General features: G+C 38.1%; 1 protein-coding gene across 2 annotated transcripts in view; it reads left to right on the forward strand.

Moving 5' to 3' along the window:
* Positions 1–18956, forward strand: part of LOC128870469 (plexin-B) — a 197162-nt gene that overhangs the window by 136976 nt on the left and 41230 nt on the right. The window contains exons 11-12 of one of the 2 annotated variants that reach the window (XR_008455383.1): positions 8443–8686; positions 8815–10250. The gene's annotated coding sequence lies outside the window, so the exon portion shown is untranslated. Of the gene's footprint in view, positions 1–8442; positions 8687–8814; positions 10251–18956 lie in introns of those variants that run through there. The other variant, XR_008455384.1, reaches the window with a different exon arrangement.

An 18956-nucleotide genomic window follows, 5' to 3' on the forward strand; every position in this document is an offset into this window, starting at 1 on the left:
TTCTAAGCTCCACCTTGGTTGTGCATAGCAGCTCACATAATATAAACCATCTAGCTTTGCCCATGTGAATCCCGTATTTGCAACAGACATCCTATTCTGGAGTGTTTTACTGCCCACCACCGAGATTGCTGCCAGCTTGTCAGAATCGGTTATCCAATTGTGCGAGTTGATGTCTACGAAAATTTTTAAAAAGAGAGCCATATCCACTTTGTTTTCTGCAACCGTTTGCCTTACCACATGCAATGTTAAGGTGCAAAGTCTTCATGTTCTTTTCTTGCGTACGGCTTCTTGATAACGTGGACATTTCGTCTGATGCCCATCCTTGCCGCATGGGCAAGTGCTAGTACCTTCTTAGCATCTTCAGCCTGGTGTAAAATATAGACTGACTGTATGCCTCCAAATGAAGTGCGGACACTTATGATGGCTGTTTTATCCGTGATTTTCACTTGCGCCTGCTCTGTGATCGCTTCAAGTAGCTCCTCAGTTGTGCTTTGTATTGTATTGTTACAGTGTGGGGCTTCAGATTAATCGCCTTCCAGCGCCGTTTCGATGTCTTTTAGCTCTATGAGGAGCCCACTTTTTTGTATTGTCCGCATTGTTTTGACCCTCTGACTGAGATCTTTCAATTCTACTCTGGATTTCACTGCGCATACCATGTGTGTTGTGCCTTCCATCTTTTTTTGGAGTATTATACAATCAAGCAAGATCTAGGTCGAAACGACCCGTGGCTTTTCCTAGCCTTTGTTGGCTACTTTTTTCTCTGAACCGTCTGCTATTTTTCTGTGGACGCAGAAGATGTCGATTTCTGCGTGATTTTGACGTTATTTTCTTGGGATGAGGTGATTTTGCCCCGTCATCAACAGCATTATTGTTGCTTTCTTCGTTGGCTTTGTTTTTTGTTTTCTCTCAATATTGTCCATGCTTTATGCGCCGAAAATCACAGCCACTATCTCTTCACAAATGTGTAGTTTCCGTAGGTTCTATGGTTATCTATGGAACAGGGAGTCCATACTACTCGTAGAGTTAACACTGGCCCTTATATGTACCAGCGTTCAGAGCTAGACTTTAAACGGGAGCTAATGGGGAGTAATCTGAATCTCATCTATACAGTAACTTAAGAGTATGCGCTTTGAGCACTTTGTGGGACCTGAGGTTTTAATAAGGCGAAGATGCAATAAACCCTTCTGTAAGTCAGATTACAGAGGTTTACTGCCCATGCCCGGTCGCAATCTGCTTCCGATCCAGTATGCCATAAACAGACCTTACGGATCATATTATGAGCCTATGGACCACTGTCATATTATCATCAGCCGCCCATAACATGGAGAACAGTCGCGGACCAGGTAGCCGCCCACTATGAGTCAGACGCCACTGAATTATTTTATATTCACCATGCCGTTACATGGTGAAGGGGGCACTTATTTGTAAATGCGGTATCGACTCGCAAAAACACACTGAAACCTCATCGGAACAGCAAGCTTTATACAGCGTCCTCTGTCTCTTCTGCTCATTTTCGGGGGCTGCTTATTTGCCAAGACTTATTCGCAAAGTTTTTTCTAATAGCGGTCGCCCCTCGGCAGGCAATGGCAAACCTCCGAATGTATTTCTGCCATGAAAAAGCTCCTCATAAAAAAAAAAAACACATTCTATCACGGCTTGGCTATCAGTGGAAATGTAGATATCATCTTCACGAATGACATCGCACTGTATCAGTATCACGGCTTTAATTATTGACATCAGTTCAGTCTGAAAGACACTACAATATTCGGGAAGCCGAAAACTGAAGGAAGGAGGTCCCCAGATGTTCGGTATATATACCTCCGCTCACTCTGCCCTCGAGCTTTGAGCCATCTGTGTATACATGGATGGACTCGCCCTACCTTACATCGTCCCGTTCCCACTCTTCCCTTGAAGATAGAAGGGTCGTGAACGTTGCAATCCCAAGTGCAGGCGGGAGTGCATAGTCTACCAGACCAGAAAGCCCCGAAATCCCAGCCAGGATTTTACCTTGTCTGTAATCTGTGTTTGGCCACTGACTTAAAGTGTTCAGTCTTATTGCCACACTGCGCGAGATATATCTTGCCTTCAGGTCTACCGGAAGGAAGTTTAATGCCGCATACAATGACTTCGATGGTGCGGTTGACAACGAACCGATTTTAAGAATAGACGCGAGTCTTTGAACCTTGGCAATTTTTTTGATGTTCACACTCTTGTCAAGGACATTCCACCATTCTACAATACGATAATAGAGAATTGGAGTCACCACTTACCATGTATCATTCTGGGTTCTAACGCCCCATTTTATCTCAATTAGCCTTCCGCAGGAGTAGGACACCGTCATAGTCTTGCGTTCCCTATCTGCCACTGTGATACCCCAATTAAGCTTCCTATCCAGTACTAGGCCTAGATATTTAGCCCTCTCTGTTACTCTAAGTGGTTTAAGGTGGTCTGGTGGTCTAAGGGATATGTGTTAATTAGCAGGTGGTTTATGTTTTGTGCTGAACAGTATCAGATCCGTTTTTTCTGGATTTACCAATATGCGCGACCTGGGTTTACCTTTGTCGTTGGCATATACTATTTTATGTTCTTGTTGCTCAACCCGACTTTTTATGATCCTTGTTTCTTGGCTGAGCGCAATATTCAGTACTCTTTCCACGAGAAGGAGAATGAGTATAGCTGGCGTCGCCTTACTATGGTAGAGATTAATCTATACAAGGCTCATCCTCTGTCTCCATTTCAGCATGACGGCACTGCAAAACCTTGTTGCTAGAGCTGGCCATCGACACTAGGGACTACGCTATGGGCATCTTTTTAGACATAGAGGGGGCGTCTGATAATGCCACTTTTGACAGTATGTATAGCTCTGCTAGTAGGCACGGTGTAGGCCAGGTGTTAGTAAATTGGATTCGTTCGATGCTGGTCCAAAGAATCGTCTTGGTACGAGCAGAGGAAGATCTGCTGGTATCATTCGGGGTTAATAGAGGTTGCCCCCAATGCGGTGTGCTGTTTCCATTGCTCTGGTGCATGATGATCGATCCGCTGCTCACCACCTTAAACGACTCGGGAGTCTACGCACAAGCATATGCGGACGATGTTGCTTGTTTGGTAACAGGCCCTTCGCTTATGAACATCTGCAGGAAAGTGCAGAAAACTCTGCATATGATTGACACTTCGTGCTCTGCGAATGGGCTATCGGCAAATCCCACCAAGACTGGTATTGTCTTTTTCATCAGAAGGAGGAAGCTTGATGGGCTCGTTCTGCCTAAGCTAAAAGGAGTCACAACTCAGCTATCCAAGGAAATTAAATATCTTGGAGTAATCCTCGACAGTAAGCTCCTCTGGAAATCACACGTTGAAACAAAGACATCCAAAGCACTGACAGCCTTCTGACAGTGCAACGGGGTTTTTGGAAAAAACGTGGGGTCTTTCTAGCAAGGTTCTATGGATCTACACGGCTATGATAAGACCTATTATCACCTATGCCATCCAAAGTCGTACTTGAGAAGAGATACAGTGTGGTGTTGCCAGAGGCTCAACTGTGGTCAAACTCAGAAAATGAACCCGGAAAACACTGTTTTCGCATTTTCACGCATGGCTCCAGGATGAGCACGGCTCCGGCTCTGGGGTCTACGAGGAATCCAGTGGGACAAAACTGCAGTTTGCTCTTGGAATGCATGCATCTGTGTTTAAAGCGGAGGTGTATGCTGTTTAAGAAGCGATGCACTTTGTTGTGTAAAATAGACGGAGAGGCAGATCTATATGTGTCTGCAGCGACAGCCAAGCTGCCCTCATGACCTTAGACAGCCCCCCAACCACTTCAAAGGTAGTCGAGTCCTGTAAATTCAGGCTGAACTATGTCGGTAGACATAATAGCCTGATGCTAACATGGATCCCAGGACACGTGGTTATCGCGGGAAGCGAGATCTCTCACTCTTTGCCAGACTGGGCTATGAGGCCAACTTTTTTTGCCATTCTGAAAGTAGCTGAATGGATAATCGAGAGAAGAAGGAGCGGGAAACAGATTGGAGTTTTCAGTGACAGTCAGGCTGCACTGAGGGCCCTGGTGAACGCGAAGCAAACCTCCAAGATTGTTTAGGAATATAAGAAGATGCTTAACTTTGTCGCAAGACAGAACAGGCTTGTGCTTAAATGGGGTCCAGGACACTCCGGTGTTCAAGGAAACGTAATTGCCGATGAATTGGCCAACCGTGGATCAGCGGTTCCCCCACAAGGGCCAGAACCAATAATCGGAATCAGTTCCGCAGGAATCATGAATTGAGTTAGCGATTATGTGTGCAATTTACATAAAGATCGGGGGTCCGGTCTAGATCGCTGCATAACTGCAAAGTGTTTCGTGACAAGTCCAAAAAGAAAACTGTCAAAATTTCAACTAAAACTTGGAAGGAAAGACGTTCGATTGATGGTCGGTATAATTACAGGACACAACCCATGGGGTCAAAATATGACCACCATTGGAATAATTGAGGACCCAATGTGCATGTCTTGTTTGGAGGAGGCAAATAGATTTGCTAGATCAAGGCTACGAGTTTTGGATTCCGATGTCGTGAAAATGAGTAATATTCGTTCTCTAAATCTGGAGGATATTTACAGATTTGCCAAAGAATCTGAAAAAATTTCACAGGACTAACTACCTTTATCTCTGTCTCTATTCTTTTCTATCTCTTTCTCTGATACTTTTTTCCTTCCCTCCTTGACTACTTACTACTGGGCTTTTTAGCCTGAGGGTTTTAGGAGCCACCAAATCTCTTGGTGCTCCTTGGATCGATCTTTCAAATTTTAAAATTCAGAGCAACATCAATCCCATTCCCATTGATGTGTACATAGGCGAAAGGGCATTACGCAAGGTGATCACTGATGCTGCGGCAGCGTCACCAGTGCTGGAAGGCTCCGGGACATATAGTGATGAACAAAATCTACAGACACCCCTATTTTCGTTGGTTTCAATCATCAAATGGTTTATTGAAAAATATGTTGATAAAATTTTATTTGAAACCTTTTCCTGATCACAATAAACATTAAAAAATTCATTTTTTAATATAAATAACATCTTATAACATTTTGTGACTATTGCTGTGTGCTACAAGCAGAAACTTAACGCTACTTGGAGCAGAGCAAAGCAGTTGCTACAACGTTTTGCGCTATCTGCAATATTTACTAAAGATCTGCTCAATTTGAAAGCAGTAGCGAAAATAAAAATTAAAACCACGAAATTGAGTATGAAACTACGGAACGTGTAACAATTTCAATCACTGCATGTAATAGGTTTCATAGGTACACTTACAGTTAACATCTTTCGAAATTTTCTTCCGGTACACAGGAAGAAGTATGGTAACACTGATAGATCAAAGCTGTTAAATGACCGCAATCAAATTTTTGATAGAATATATTCAAATGACCTCGGTGCTCCGAAAATTATGCTTCATTCATTACTTTTATATGTTACTTTAAGCTAATGGTTAGGTGAGATTATGGTGGCAGGCGATCTGCACGACCAACTCACTTAGACCTTACAAGTCCGTTGTGATACCACTGTGCTACACGGGAACCTCATTTATCTTCCTTTGTGGAACCATTTTGTGGCTCTTATGAAACGTAGTATAGACGCCAACCCCACGCCAGACAGTTCTGTAAGAGAATTAAAATCGTATTTACCTAGACAACCTGCTCTGATTTAGCTAGGGCTGGGCAATTGCAAAGGAAGTGCTCGACCGTTTCTTCCTCGTCTTCATCTCTGCAACGTCTGCAATATTCATGGAAGAAAACTCCTAATCTCGAGGAATGCCTGCCAAATAGCCAGTGACCGGTTAAACAAGCCACGACCTTAGAGATATTGTCTCTTGAGAGGCTAAGCAATTCCTTTGTCCTTTTCCTATTTATTTGCAGCCATAGTAGCCTGGCTGTTACGCATGTATCTTCTTCTTCCCATGACCTATTGGCCTCTTGGGTAATGTTGTTTTTTATTATTAATTTACTCGTAGCCAAAGGTATTCCAATGGTACTTTTATCACGGAACAGTTGAAGATCAGTACCTTTTCTGGCTAGCTCATCAGCTCTACAGTTTCCCTCAATATCTTTATGTCCCGGAATCCAAATAAGGCTGACATTGAATACGACGCTAATATCATTTAGGGCTGCTCGGCTTTCCTGTGCAATCTTTGATCTTAGTAAAGCCGCATTCATTGATTTGATGGCCACCTGGCTATCCGAGAATATATTTATAGTCGTTTTTGTTACGGCGTGCGTATTTAGATATGTAGCCACTTCTTTTATAGCTAGTACCTCGGTCTCATAGACGCTGCAGTAGTCTGGTAGTCGAACGGATAATTCCAATCCTAATTCCTTCGAGAAAACTCCATAGCCAGCCTTATCGTCTAGTTTGGAACCATCTGTATAAAAGTTTAATTCCCCCCTTCTCCATGGCCTTGGTGTCTGCCACCCCTTGACGGTATACTCGCCATGAAGAGCCTTTCAAAGTTGTGTCTAGGGATAGAGTAGTCTATTTCTTGTTTGTGACTATTCAGAGAGTGCAAAATAGAAGTGTGGCCAAGCCATCGGTCTTTCCATAGCGTCACACTTCTGAGTCTGAGCGTCGAGGCGGCGGCCTTGTGTTTCTCTACCAGTTTAGGGCAGGTAAATTGATTAGCACTTCCAGCGCTTTGTTTGGGGTAGACCTTAAAGCGCCAGAGATGAATAAAAAAGCTGTTCTTTGGACCTTAATCATGATTTTAGCGTAAGTCGCCTTTTGAGCAGATGGCCACCATACAAGTATTCCATACATTAAGATTGGCCTAACTACAGAAGTATAGAGCCAGTGCGTAATACGAGGTGTTGGTCCCCATTTGATACCGACCGCTATTTTGCATGTATATAATACAACGTTGGCCTTCTTCACTCTTTCCTCAATATTAGATTTCCACGTGAGTTTCCTGTCTAAAATGAGTCCTAGGCACTTGACATTCTCTTTCAAAGGAATCTCCACACCCTTAAAAATTAGCGCGGAGATTATAGGAGCCTCAGTCCAGCTTCTAAGTGTGGCCATGTTAGAGCGCAGAATATCCATCAGAGTGTTGGGATATTTGCCTTTAACGGCAATTGCAAAGTCATCTGCGTAAACTGTGACGTGGCAACCACCTCTTTCCAGGGTCAGCAGTAGGGAGTGTACTGCCAAATTAATAATGATTAAATCAAAAATATAAAGGCATGAAACGTAAATACAACATTGGCCTTTCCAGGTAACTCAAAATTCCGGTTTTCTAGTGTTAAACCCCTAACACCATAAATAAAGGATACTCGAATGGTCAATGAACGCGCGTGCGGTGTGAAATTGTGATATGAAAAATGTAACCCAAGCTCACAAAAAAAAAACATGAACATTCTACATACATAAGTGCTACTTACAACCGAGATACTGATGGCAAACCAAACACTAACTGTTAAAGCTGAAGCACACTGCAATAAATTTCAGTAGCCGGCTTCGAGAACCCGGGTACGACCCGTTTAATGATAGAAAAAGCTGTTTCTAATAGCAGTCGCTCCTCGGCTGGCAACGGCAAACGTCCGAGTGCATTTCTACCATCTGATGTTCGGAGGTGGCATAAAACTGTAGCGCACTCATTTTGTGGAAAGATGTCAAGACGCACACCAAATATAGAAGGCGGAGCTCGGCCAAACACGCAAAAAAGGGTGTAAGCGCCAACTAATATATATATATGCCAAAACAAAAACATGAATTTTGCTTGATTACGACAGCAGATAGCGGGACGGAACTCACCAGAAGATATGAGCTTCTAGATCTAGAAATTACAATAGTTATTAGGCCAATGAACATAAGCAGAGGTGCATGCGCATAGGGTATTCAGTCTTAAAGTGAACGTGTATACATAGGTATATACAATATATATATATGAAATTCGCATATTTGACAAGATGCCTCTTTATAGGGAAGTATATAAAAACTCTTTTCATGAGTTGTAATAAATTTTTCAAGGGCACAAGGAAATGGCATCGTTAGTGGCCACCTTCGAAGGCTACCAATCACGGATTGACATTTCTTTTTATGTTAGTACATAAATGCAAGTAATGGCTGAAAGCTACACTTTAATAGGTCAACAAAGGTTGGGTTTAATTTTAAAGTGCCTTCCCTCAACTAGAAACGGCGAGATCAACAAACAAGAAACAGCGGGATCAACTAACAAGAAACGAATAAACAAGTACTCGTTAAAGTTATGAAGCAACCCTAAAGCCCTATCTACATATATTCGGAACAAAAATCAAAGAATAACTTTGAGAAAACCTTACTTTTCACCCTTACATTATTATTCGTTTACGCTTCTGTACCATGGCACAACTCCCCCTAAAATTTTATATATTAACTTTTTTGGCTAATTGTAAGTTTTTGTATGTTTCATATATTTTCCATAGATAATGCACGCTTTGGATACCGATGTTAATTGCAAAAAAATGCATTTATCGCATAAATTGGAAAATGTGGCATTTACTTTAGGTAGTGAAGAAACCTCTGCTTGCTGACATCTATATGAAGATCTTTCAGCTGAATCAAAAACACAATTGATTGAAAATAATTTCTTAAATATTTCGTATTACACAATAAGGGACAATATATGTTTAGAAAATTTGAGTGGAGGTACCAATTTGTTTACAAGTGGTGAGTACGATATTATAATTATAATTATAATACACATACAATTTTGTATATGCCAGGGAAATACTTAATTGATCTTGTTGCAACCTGTTGGGAAAATTAATTAAAAATCTAAATATATTATATTTTAGCATTTGTAAGGTAAATAACTGGCACACGTCTTCATAAATTACAAATTTGGATGTACAATGTATCTACCACCAAAAACCATCTTTACCACCTAATATAAAACTACAAATATGCAGCTCATTTATAAAAATCTGGCTACTGGTGATTTAGTCATGACTTGTCGTATGCAGAGTTCCAATTTTAGTGGGAAACAGAACCACGTTCTTGACAGACTAACGTATATAAAAACATATAAATAAGCAATTTTTTCAACAAATGTATGATATAAAGATTTATTGGAAATTGTAAGGATTTGTAAAATAATAACTTAAAATACAATTATTTTATTTTAATTTAAATTCATTTACACGAAACCACTATGAGAGAATCCCAGGACAGTACTATGTATTTAAAATGTAGAAATAAGAACTTTGATTATGTAGGACTATTTATTTACTACGCTTTTTTCTATATTAGGCATCGGAAATTGCATTAATTCAAGTAGCTGAATTCAATTGGGGCTTAATAATATTACAATGCACTTTGGCTAAAAGAATGCCAAAAATAATAAATTTTGTGTATCATAGTCATATATCGTCACAGTTTCGACCGAATCCATCACACTATAGGAATGGCTGACCATCCACGTCCTTCTTGAGGCAACCATCCCTGAAGTTCAGCAGGTTCAGTTCGACGTTGAGTTATCATGGTAGATTTTCCAAAAGGGCGCGCTGTGTCACAATCGTAAGACTAACTTCCCTTCTTATACTTACATATAGTATTCTAAGTAGAACTTCATTAGCCTCTTGGCTAATTAAAACCTCACTTCTGCTATGCTAAACACGACTCGACTCACTTGAACGATATTCGCATGCTGTACAGAACATCCTAAGCATCTTCCCTGCATTTGGTTTTACTCCAGAGATGTGAAATATCTACTTTACGTTATCGACTACGGCAACTCGCTCCTCGAGACAATTGTATCCTTGCACTTATGCTATTCATCGAGAGCCGCTGAACGACGTACGCGACTCTCTATATTCAATCGCGTTCGGATTTTGCAAAACGCTGAACGATGTACGCGACTCTACATTCAATCGCGTTTATACTGATTCGTTTATTATGTTTACTGATTTAAAGAAACCTTTGATTCGGTACTGAAAATATTCTATCGATTTTAATATTTCTAGCAGTTTAAATTTAATGCTAAAAATTAAATAACAGCAGCCGTGTCATTTGCAAGTGAAAAAATATGCCGATACATATAAATCGAAATTCGCAGAAGGATCCCTACTTTGATATCTATGTACACAAAACTCTATTATATGTAGTTTGCTGCTCAACATGTTTTGTGTTTTTAGCATTTATTTGTGTTTTTACGGCTTATAATTGCTAACTCCCCACATTATCGTTATAAAAGAAAGTATAAATAATGTATTGTAATATAGTGTAAGTGACACTTTCAATGAGAAAATGTAAACATGTTTAATTTTTGATAATTAAATGTGCACAAATTTTATATAGGTATATTTATAGAAATTATTTTGAAAAAATATAAAAACAACAATGAAAATTATATCCGATGAATAAGCAAATATGATCAATTAAAGAGGAATACATTTTTTTATCAAATAACATTGACACATTTTTTAAGTACATATAGCAAAATCCTGATTGGTAAACCTACTTGATCAAAAAGTTCCCGCAATAACTGCAAATTCAATTGGCTTTTTTGTTAGGTTGCCGTTTATGAGTTCAACCGCCTTTTCTCATGTACGTTCCCTGAATTCGACCCAAATTCATCAAACGTATTATTACTGGGGACGAGACGCTGGCTTCTGAGTGGGACACGCAATCCAGACATTAGGCCAGTGAGTAGAAAGTTCCGAATGAGCTCCAAGGTCAAAAAGAACTACGTCGCTTTTAGTCAAAAAAGAAAATGATATCTACGACTTTATGGATTGCAACGTTATTGTACATCACGATTTTTTTGCCAGAAAGTTAGACAGTTAATAAGGACTTTTATTTTGGGGTTATGAGACGTATACGTGGGCGTTGTGAGACGCATACGTGGATTTTGCAATATGATAACACACTGTCGCACAGTGCCATCATTATCCGTGAAATTTTCACCAAGAACGAAAGGAATACTCTTCAGTAGCCGACGAATTATATCAGGTCGTTTAGCGCGATTTTTTTCTGTTTGATCGAATCAAAAACCATTAAGGGGGACGCGTGTCAACGGCCGAATGGAAGTAATGTAAAAATCAAAGACAGATCTGATGAGTATATTGAAAATAGAGTTCTCGAAATTTTTCGAGAGCGGAATCGAATTCTCGAATATGTGCGTTGCAGTTGATGGACAGTACTTTGATACCTTTAATACCTTGGACTTTAATACCTCTTTAGAAAAATAACTTTGTATTTTGAATTTTTTACTATATTTATTTCCGGAACTTTTTGATTACGGTGGAGTATATTTATTGAGGACGTAGGGTAAGAGTTATTAACTACTTTAAGGTAGAAGTGCCTTTGTATCAAAATGGTAAACCACGGTCGTCTTGGGTTTATGTTGAGGGTGGGGTAACACATTTAAAACAGAGAATGAATCACGAATCATGTTGACAATTGTTTTGCTTCATGAAAAGGAAATATCATTAATTGTTTATGCGATATCGTCAACCTGATTCACATTTTGCTTCAATTTCATTATTTTTCAGATTAAAGCCTTTTTTTGCACAATAGAGAATTTAGTTTCGTTTCAAAAACTATTTAATGTGTAGTATTAAAACGTTCCGGAGATTTCTCTCTATCTTAATAGACGGAAGCGAAAGGCATTTGGTCGATATTCGTCGTCGGCGGGATAGCTCGAATCATTTATCGCTTCCAGAGATATGCGAAAATATTCTATTATGTTGTATTTGACCTTTCGTTTTGTGACAATTACTGTACACGCGGGTGTTTATAACTTTACCACCGTATCTAACTTTTTTATCTTGCTGCCCATATAAATATCATATCCTAAACCCATTTCAATGTGTTTTATTATTAAATAGTTGCAATACTGTTAATTGTTTTACTGCATTTTTGTCGAAACATCGCAAGCATGTTTTGCAGCTTGTCAGAATTGAGAAAATTTAATTGACTGCTGGCGTCTTAAACTTAAGTAATAAGTTCTAATGGAAAAAAGCAAAAGTTCGAGTGAAAAAAAAACCAACATTTTAATAGCTGAATTGTAAGACCGTATTCGCTGTTACCTTTCGCAGATGTAATTCGCCCAATAGATCTGAAATATAAAATTCATAATTTCACAATGAAATATAGATTAGAAATATATTATATTAATAAGTATACGTATTAGTAATGCTGTGAATTGCCTTTTTTTGTATTCGGCACGTTATTTTGCATACTAGTAATAAAGAACGCCCTACCTAAAACTACTTTTTAGCTACAGAAAAACACTGGCAACAACTGCCATTAGACATAAATACATATATACAGTCTATCTTATAGGAGCGTGACCGCCATATTTTGGAAACTATTTGACCAATTCGATTCTAATAAACTGCACTGCACGATTTTAACATTAAACTGCACTGCATCGATTTTAACAGTTTGTTGAAGTTGTCGAGTATCCGCAATACACCGATTATCAGCAGCAGTGACGTATGAACTACTCTCCCAAAAGGAAGCTTCATCCGTGAATATTACGTTTGCCCAAATCTGGTCTGAATTTGTTGGGGCCATGCAAGTCTTTTTTCTATGTGTAATAATGAGAACAGCGCTTTTTCAATATGCTCCGGAATTTGAGGTCTTTTCAACGGTCTTCCTCGAATCGGTTTTTTTATTCTGTTTATTTGAAAAAATTTCGTACATAAATTGCCTTAATCTAAATAAACAAGATTAATAAATTTAAACAAAAATTTAAGATACAATGTCCCAAGTTGAACTCTCAGCATCTTTGACTAACATGTTCTATATACTTTTGTGATAATAATTACTAAGTAATTACTAAGAAAGTTTGCACATTCATCATTAGTAAACACGTAGATTATTTTGGGTATATAATGAAAAAAAAAAGCATTATACAAGCAACAAGTTAACGGGGTATAAGATAAAAACAGACGATGCAAATTAAAAAAAAAAGCCTAATATTATATATGCACATACATATATTATTCCTTTTGCCATCAAAATATTTGGCGTTTAAGCTTTACGATCTTTGAAAGGTATAGTCATTTACGGAGGGCGACGCAGATGAGAGAAAAACAAAATAAAGAGGCGTGTCAATTTCGAGTTATTATCTGTTTTTATTAATATTTGTATGTATGTAGATATAAATGTCTCAATTACCTTGGTCAGCTGACACGTCTTGATCCTTGGGTTAGAAAAATCGTAGTGAAAATGAAATTTAAAATTAAAGCGAAAGTAACCTGGCCGAACAGCGTTTAACACGGTAAACGTTTTAACTGTTCGGCGGCGAAATGCCAAGGTTAACAGCCTTAACGTTGCAGCGACTGGAACCGGTGGTTTGCAACAGTCGGAACGGTAGGCGCAATTAACATTAGGGTGGCTAAATATTTATGAGACTTTAGGGTGTGGCCTAAACAGTCATATCGAATCTAAGCTCATTTCCGGTAGGTTTAGAGGATTTTATCGATTTATCTTTAGCTCTGCGGTATCTGTGGAGTAATATCGATAGAGCCTCATCATTTTGCACCAATTTGTTTTTGTCAAGATAGATCAAGGTCTCAGGGGGATAAATCCTAGATCCGGAGAGTTGTTTATGTACTCTTCGTTAGTGTAGAATGAGCCATTTATGAGATTGTTCATATTGCAGTTTAGGCGTCTTTGTATGCTCTTCTTTATGAGATTAATCATGTAATTATCTATTCTGTGAACTTCAGATATTTTATAGAGGTGACTATTAGAATAGTATTTTGTGTAATCATTATGTGAAGTTCTGTATATTGACGTGCATGCTCTGAGACGTTTGCGTTTCCTTGAAGGATGGAGATACATTGTGTAAAATAAGTACCCGGAATTTAAAAAAAAGACACATTTTTTCATATTATTCATCATTATTTGTTGGATCGCCTTCAAAATAGGCTCCTTTTGAGCCGATACAAATATTCCAACGAACAACCCAGTCATCCATGGCCCGCTGGTAGGCCGGCGCCGGGATGGCCTTCAGCTCCTTTAGCGAATTTTTTTTAATGTCTTCAATCGACTCAAAACGCCTTCCCCGAAGTGGCAATTTTAGTTTTGGGAAGAGAAAAAAGTCACAGGGTGCGAGATCTGGCGAATACGGTGGCTGTTCGATAGTAATTATTTATTAAGTTTTTGGGCTTGTATTCGCGTACAATCAAGGCTCGGTGCGATGGCGTGTTGTCGTCGTGCAGAATCCACGAATTGTCCTTCCACAGTTCGGGCCGTTTACGGCGAATGGCTTCACGTAAACGCCTTAAAACGGATAAATAATATTCCTTATTAACCGTTTGGCCCTCTGGAAGGAACTCAGAGTGCACCACGCCTTGGTAATTAAAGAAAACCGTGAGCATAACCTTCACTTTTGACCGGCTTTGGCGTGGTTTTTTTGGATACGGCTCGTTCTCGAAGCGCCATTCAGACGATTGCTGACTGGTTTGCATATCGTACTCGTAGACCCATGTCTCATCACCAGTTATTATGCGTTTCATGAACGTAGGGTCCGTATTAGCTCGGGAAACCATGTCTTCAGAGACCTCCTTCCGATGCTCTTTTTGCAAAAATCCATAGTAAAATTCGCCAAGTAAACAAAAGATCAACTCACTTTGACTGCAGAATAAAACACACTAAGTAATAGATCCCGTTCTAATAAGGCTTGTGCATTCAAGGACATGTGTACCAACATGAAAAAACCAAATTTGAAGTGTCAGGTATTCCCGGGAGAGTTTAAATTATAAATTCCGGGTACTTATTTTACACAATGTATGTTGAACCATATGGGAACACTGTATGTAATTATAGGTCGTATTAAACATTGGTACATGATTATTTTCACTTTAGAGGATATGTGTCATGAAGAGAATAATTGTTTATATAAAAAGAATGCCCTTGTGGCCCGCTCCAACTGTTGATTTGCGTGATTTGATTGAAGTATAAAAACTTGTCCAGGTTTATTCCTAAATATTCTTTATTGTAGATCATATTGTAAATAAACATCAACAGATGTAAAGGGAATTTGCATTTAATTAGTTAAAATATTAGACGTTTTATCCATAGTCTATCAAAGGCAGCTTCTAAATCAATCAGACATGCACCTGTGCAACATTTTTTATGCTAGTTCCAGTTTATGTATGAGACGAGACACTGAATTGCTTGAGTGGTAGATGTCTGTGTTTAAAACCAAGCTGTATTTCACTTTCAAGTTTATTTTCTACACAAAATTTGTTTATATTATTATTTATGAGAGCTTCATATACCTTGCTGATATTAGGGAGAAGGCTTATGATCTTTGTCTCTTTTGGGTATAACGATGTTTTTCGCCTTTTTCCAATTTTGGGGAAAATAAGCGCTATTCAACATATTATTAATCAGTGAGCAACATTCTAACATCATTATATATGGTAAATTTTTTAGAACAGTATTAATTAGGCATGTTATCCAGGCCAGATGACAGTTCTGCTGGAAGGTTCGTGAAAATACCGGTTATTGTGCCCGAAGGGGCGAAGTAATTACACTGTGTGATAAAAAAAAATTAAATATACTTTTATGGAGACCTAGCACAACTTGTAGCTATAGAAAAACTAAAAAAATGGTATAGGAGAAATTTCCACTACACCCCCAAAATCTCATTTTATGGCCATAAAACCGTTTTTCAGTAGGTTGATGTGAAGAATCACTCCTAACTTCGCCAATTTCCATCCGATTTCGAATTTGTTTTTTTAGTTCGAAAGAACAAAAACAAGCCTTGTTGACAGTTTGTTGACAATTTTTCTGAAATGACAACTGACGAGACTGTAGACGGAAGTATTTGGAATTTTTTTATTTTTTCTCTATTTTTCAACTTTGACATAATTTTTACGATATTATCCGATATTGAGGATTTTTTTAGTACACTACTGTTATAGTAAATTTAATTTTGCGTCGAATGAGCTATATTTGACTGTAATTGAATTAAAATTAATAAAGTTGTGTGGGTTTTAAGATTTTTTTTTTTTTTACTAATTTGGTATGTAGGTATAACTTACGCTAAATGGGAATAAGGATGTGTTTCGAAGCATGAAAATGATAACAAGTGTCATTATAAACACATAATATTTATTGGAGTATTGTGCAGTGCAGCCCTGTACGGTATGGTACGGTGCGGTACGGTGCAGTACACAGCGGAACTGGTTCCAAACTTAAAAATGCATTGGAAACGGCCCTTTGGAGTTTAGTACGGTACGGTACATTTGTCATTCTCTTCATCAGTTTTAAATTATTACTTCTCTGTAAGACACAACTCTAATAATTTTAATTCAATTACAGTCAAATATAGCTCATTCGACGCAAAATTAAATTTACTATAAGAGCAGTGTACTAAAAAAAATCTACAATATCGGATATCGTACAAATTATGTCAAAGTTGAAAAAATAGAGATAAAATAAAAAAATTCCAAATACTTTCGTCTACAGTCTCGTCAGTTGTCATTTCAGAAAAATTGTCAACAAACTGTCAAAAAGGCTTGTTTTTGTTCTTTCGAACTAAAAAAACAAATTCGAAATCGGATGGAAATTGGCGAAGTTAGGAGTGATTGTTCACATCAACCTACTGAAAAACGGTTTTATGGCCAAAAAATGAGATTTTGGGGGTATATTGGAAATTTCTCCTATACCATTGTTCTTAGTTTTACTATACCTACAAATAAAAGTATAATATCACTGTCGTACAGTATTATCGGTCTGATTGTCTTCTAGCATATTTGATTTCTTATTTTCGTTAAATGTAGCTTTTATGTAATCCAAAATATCAAATTTGTTTTTAATTTCTGAAAACTGGTTGATTTTATTGCTATGTTGTGAGTATAATTATCAGGATCATTCTGCTTTGCGGATCAGAATGCATATATGAACCTATGGAGTTAAGTATGAGGTCTTGTTCTCTTGCTATAAGATAGTCGGATGTAGTTCCGATTTTAGTTTCGTCTATATTAGCCTCTTTAAGTATATGTTTGGCGGCCGCCGTAGCCGAATAGGTTAGTGCGTGACTACCATTCGCAATTAACAGAGATAACGTCGGTTCGAATCTGGGTGAAACACGAAAATTAAAAAAAACATTTTTCTAATAGCGGTCGCCCCTCGGCAGGCAATGGCAAACCTCAGAGTGTATTTCTGCCATGAAAAAGCTCCTCATAAAAATATCTGCCGTTCGGAGTCGGCTTAAAACTGTAGGTCCCTCCATTTGTGGAACAACATCAAGACGCACACCATAAATAGGAGGAGAAGCTCGGCCAAACACCCAAAAAAGGTGTACGCGCCAATTATGTATGTATGTAAGCATATGTTTAGAGCTTACAGGTATTTCAATTTTATTCAATTCGAGTACAGTATATGGCTTAAAGTGTGTTTTTACATTTTTTTAAACATGCCCAACGAGTCTTGAGAGGGTCTATTGCAGTCAGCTTTCTTTTATAGTAGTCATTCGATAATAAGTTTATGTTTTCTTTTAGTTAAACCTCAGTTAATTTAAGCCTACCTTTAAGCTGTGATAGTATTTCGTCCCGGAGTATTATTTCCCTTCTATTGTGTTTTTTATTGCAGAGAGAATATTACTTTTTTCTTTATGCAGTTCCATGATTATAGTATTGTGGTATATTTTATATGTGTCAATTTTCAGAAATTTAGGAACATATTCTTCAATATTATGTTAGATAGTGCGTTTAAATGAACGCCTATTTCTGTATTTTCTAAATTTAAAATTAATAATATGATAATTTCTGTATGATTTTGCGTTTGAATTTATTCCAATTTGTTCTCCTATAATCATAGTTTCTGAGAGAATTCGTAGTATTTAATCTGGGGAAAGATGGCGTTACTGAAGCGTAAAGTTCACAGCGATATTTAATTTGGTGTTCTTCAATCCATTTGTGAAGAATTTCTTCTTTTTGGTTGCTAGTTGCATTCTCCAGTTACCATGTTTACTATTTAGGTCTACCGCGATTAGGAAGAGATTGTCGGGATTTTCTAGCTACAAGTTTTGAAATAAAATATTAAAATCCATCTCGAAATGATCATTGTTATTACCACTTGGGAAGTAAACAAGGTATTTTTATAATACAAGATTCTAAACATGACATTTTTCCGATGCTTCTAACGTTTATGTATTTATGAATTAGCTCTATTCTTACGTATTAGAATATAGGTATTGAACCAAAGCTTTGTGCCTATTGTTTAGTTTAGCTTCGTTCAATAGAACGATGTCTGGTTTATGCTTTATTAACACTAAACCTACCAGAGCGGTCAAATGACCGCTTTTGAGACTGCACGAGTTTTTCTATAATATATAGCTGTTTAATGTTTCAATATATATTTCTCTTCTTCTTTCGTTTTTCCTGATAATGATATGTACTCTACCGTTGTCTACCCTGAGCGGTCTTTTGACCGCTAGAATATACGAATTGTGTTCAAAAAGTATCGCGAATTTTGAATTTGCGCAGGTTACGTATATTCGAATTTCGTTTTTTTTGTGGCGATATGTTGGTACTCATGTCTCTCACTCATGCCGACGGGTTCGCATGCTCAGTTAATTGTTGACAGCCGCTTTGATTGCACGTGTTTCGGGTCGTCTTCGATTTTTATTCAAAAAGATGGATCAAAGAACCTGTATAAAATTTTGTCTGAAAAACCAAATTAAGTGCGCGGAAGCATTCCGAATATTGACTCTGTCATACGGAGAAGCAACTTTGGACCAAAGCAACGTTTATCGGTGGTACAAAATGTTCTCAGAAGGCCGAAAAGATGTGAATGACGAAAAGCGTGCCTTACCCCGATCACTTCAACAACACACGAAAAAATTGATGAAGTGAAGAAAATGGTATTGGCTAATCGTCGAATCACCGTTAGAGAAGTTGCTGAGGACCTAGACATATCGATTGGCTCGTGCCATTCGATTTTTTTCAATGATTCGGACATGAAACGGGTC

The sequence above is a fragment of the Anastrepha ludens genome, chromosome X, assembly GCF_028408465.1.
Source record: "Anastrepha ludens isolate Willacy chromosome X, idAnaLude1.1, whole genome shotgun sequence".
Classification (NCBI taxonomy): Eukaryota; Metazoa; Arthropoda; class Insecta; order Diptera; family Tephritidae; genus Anastrepha; species Anastrepha ludens.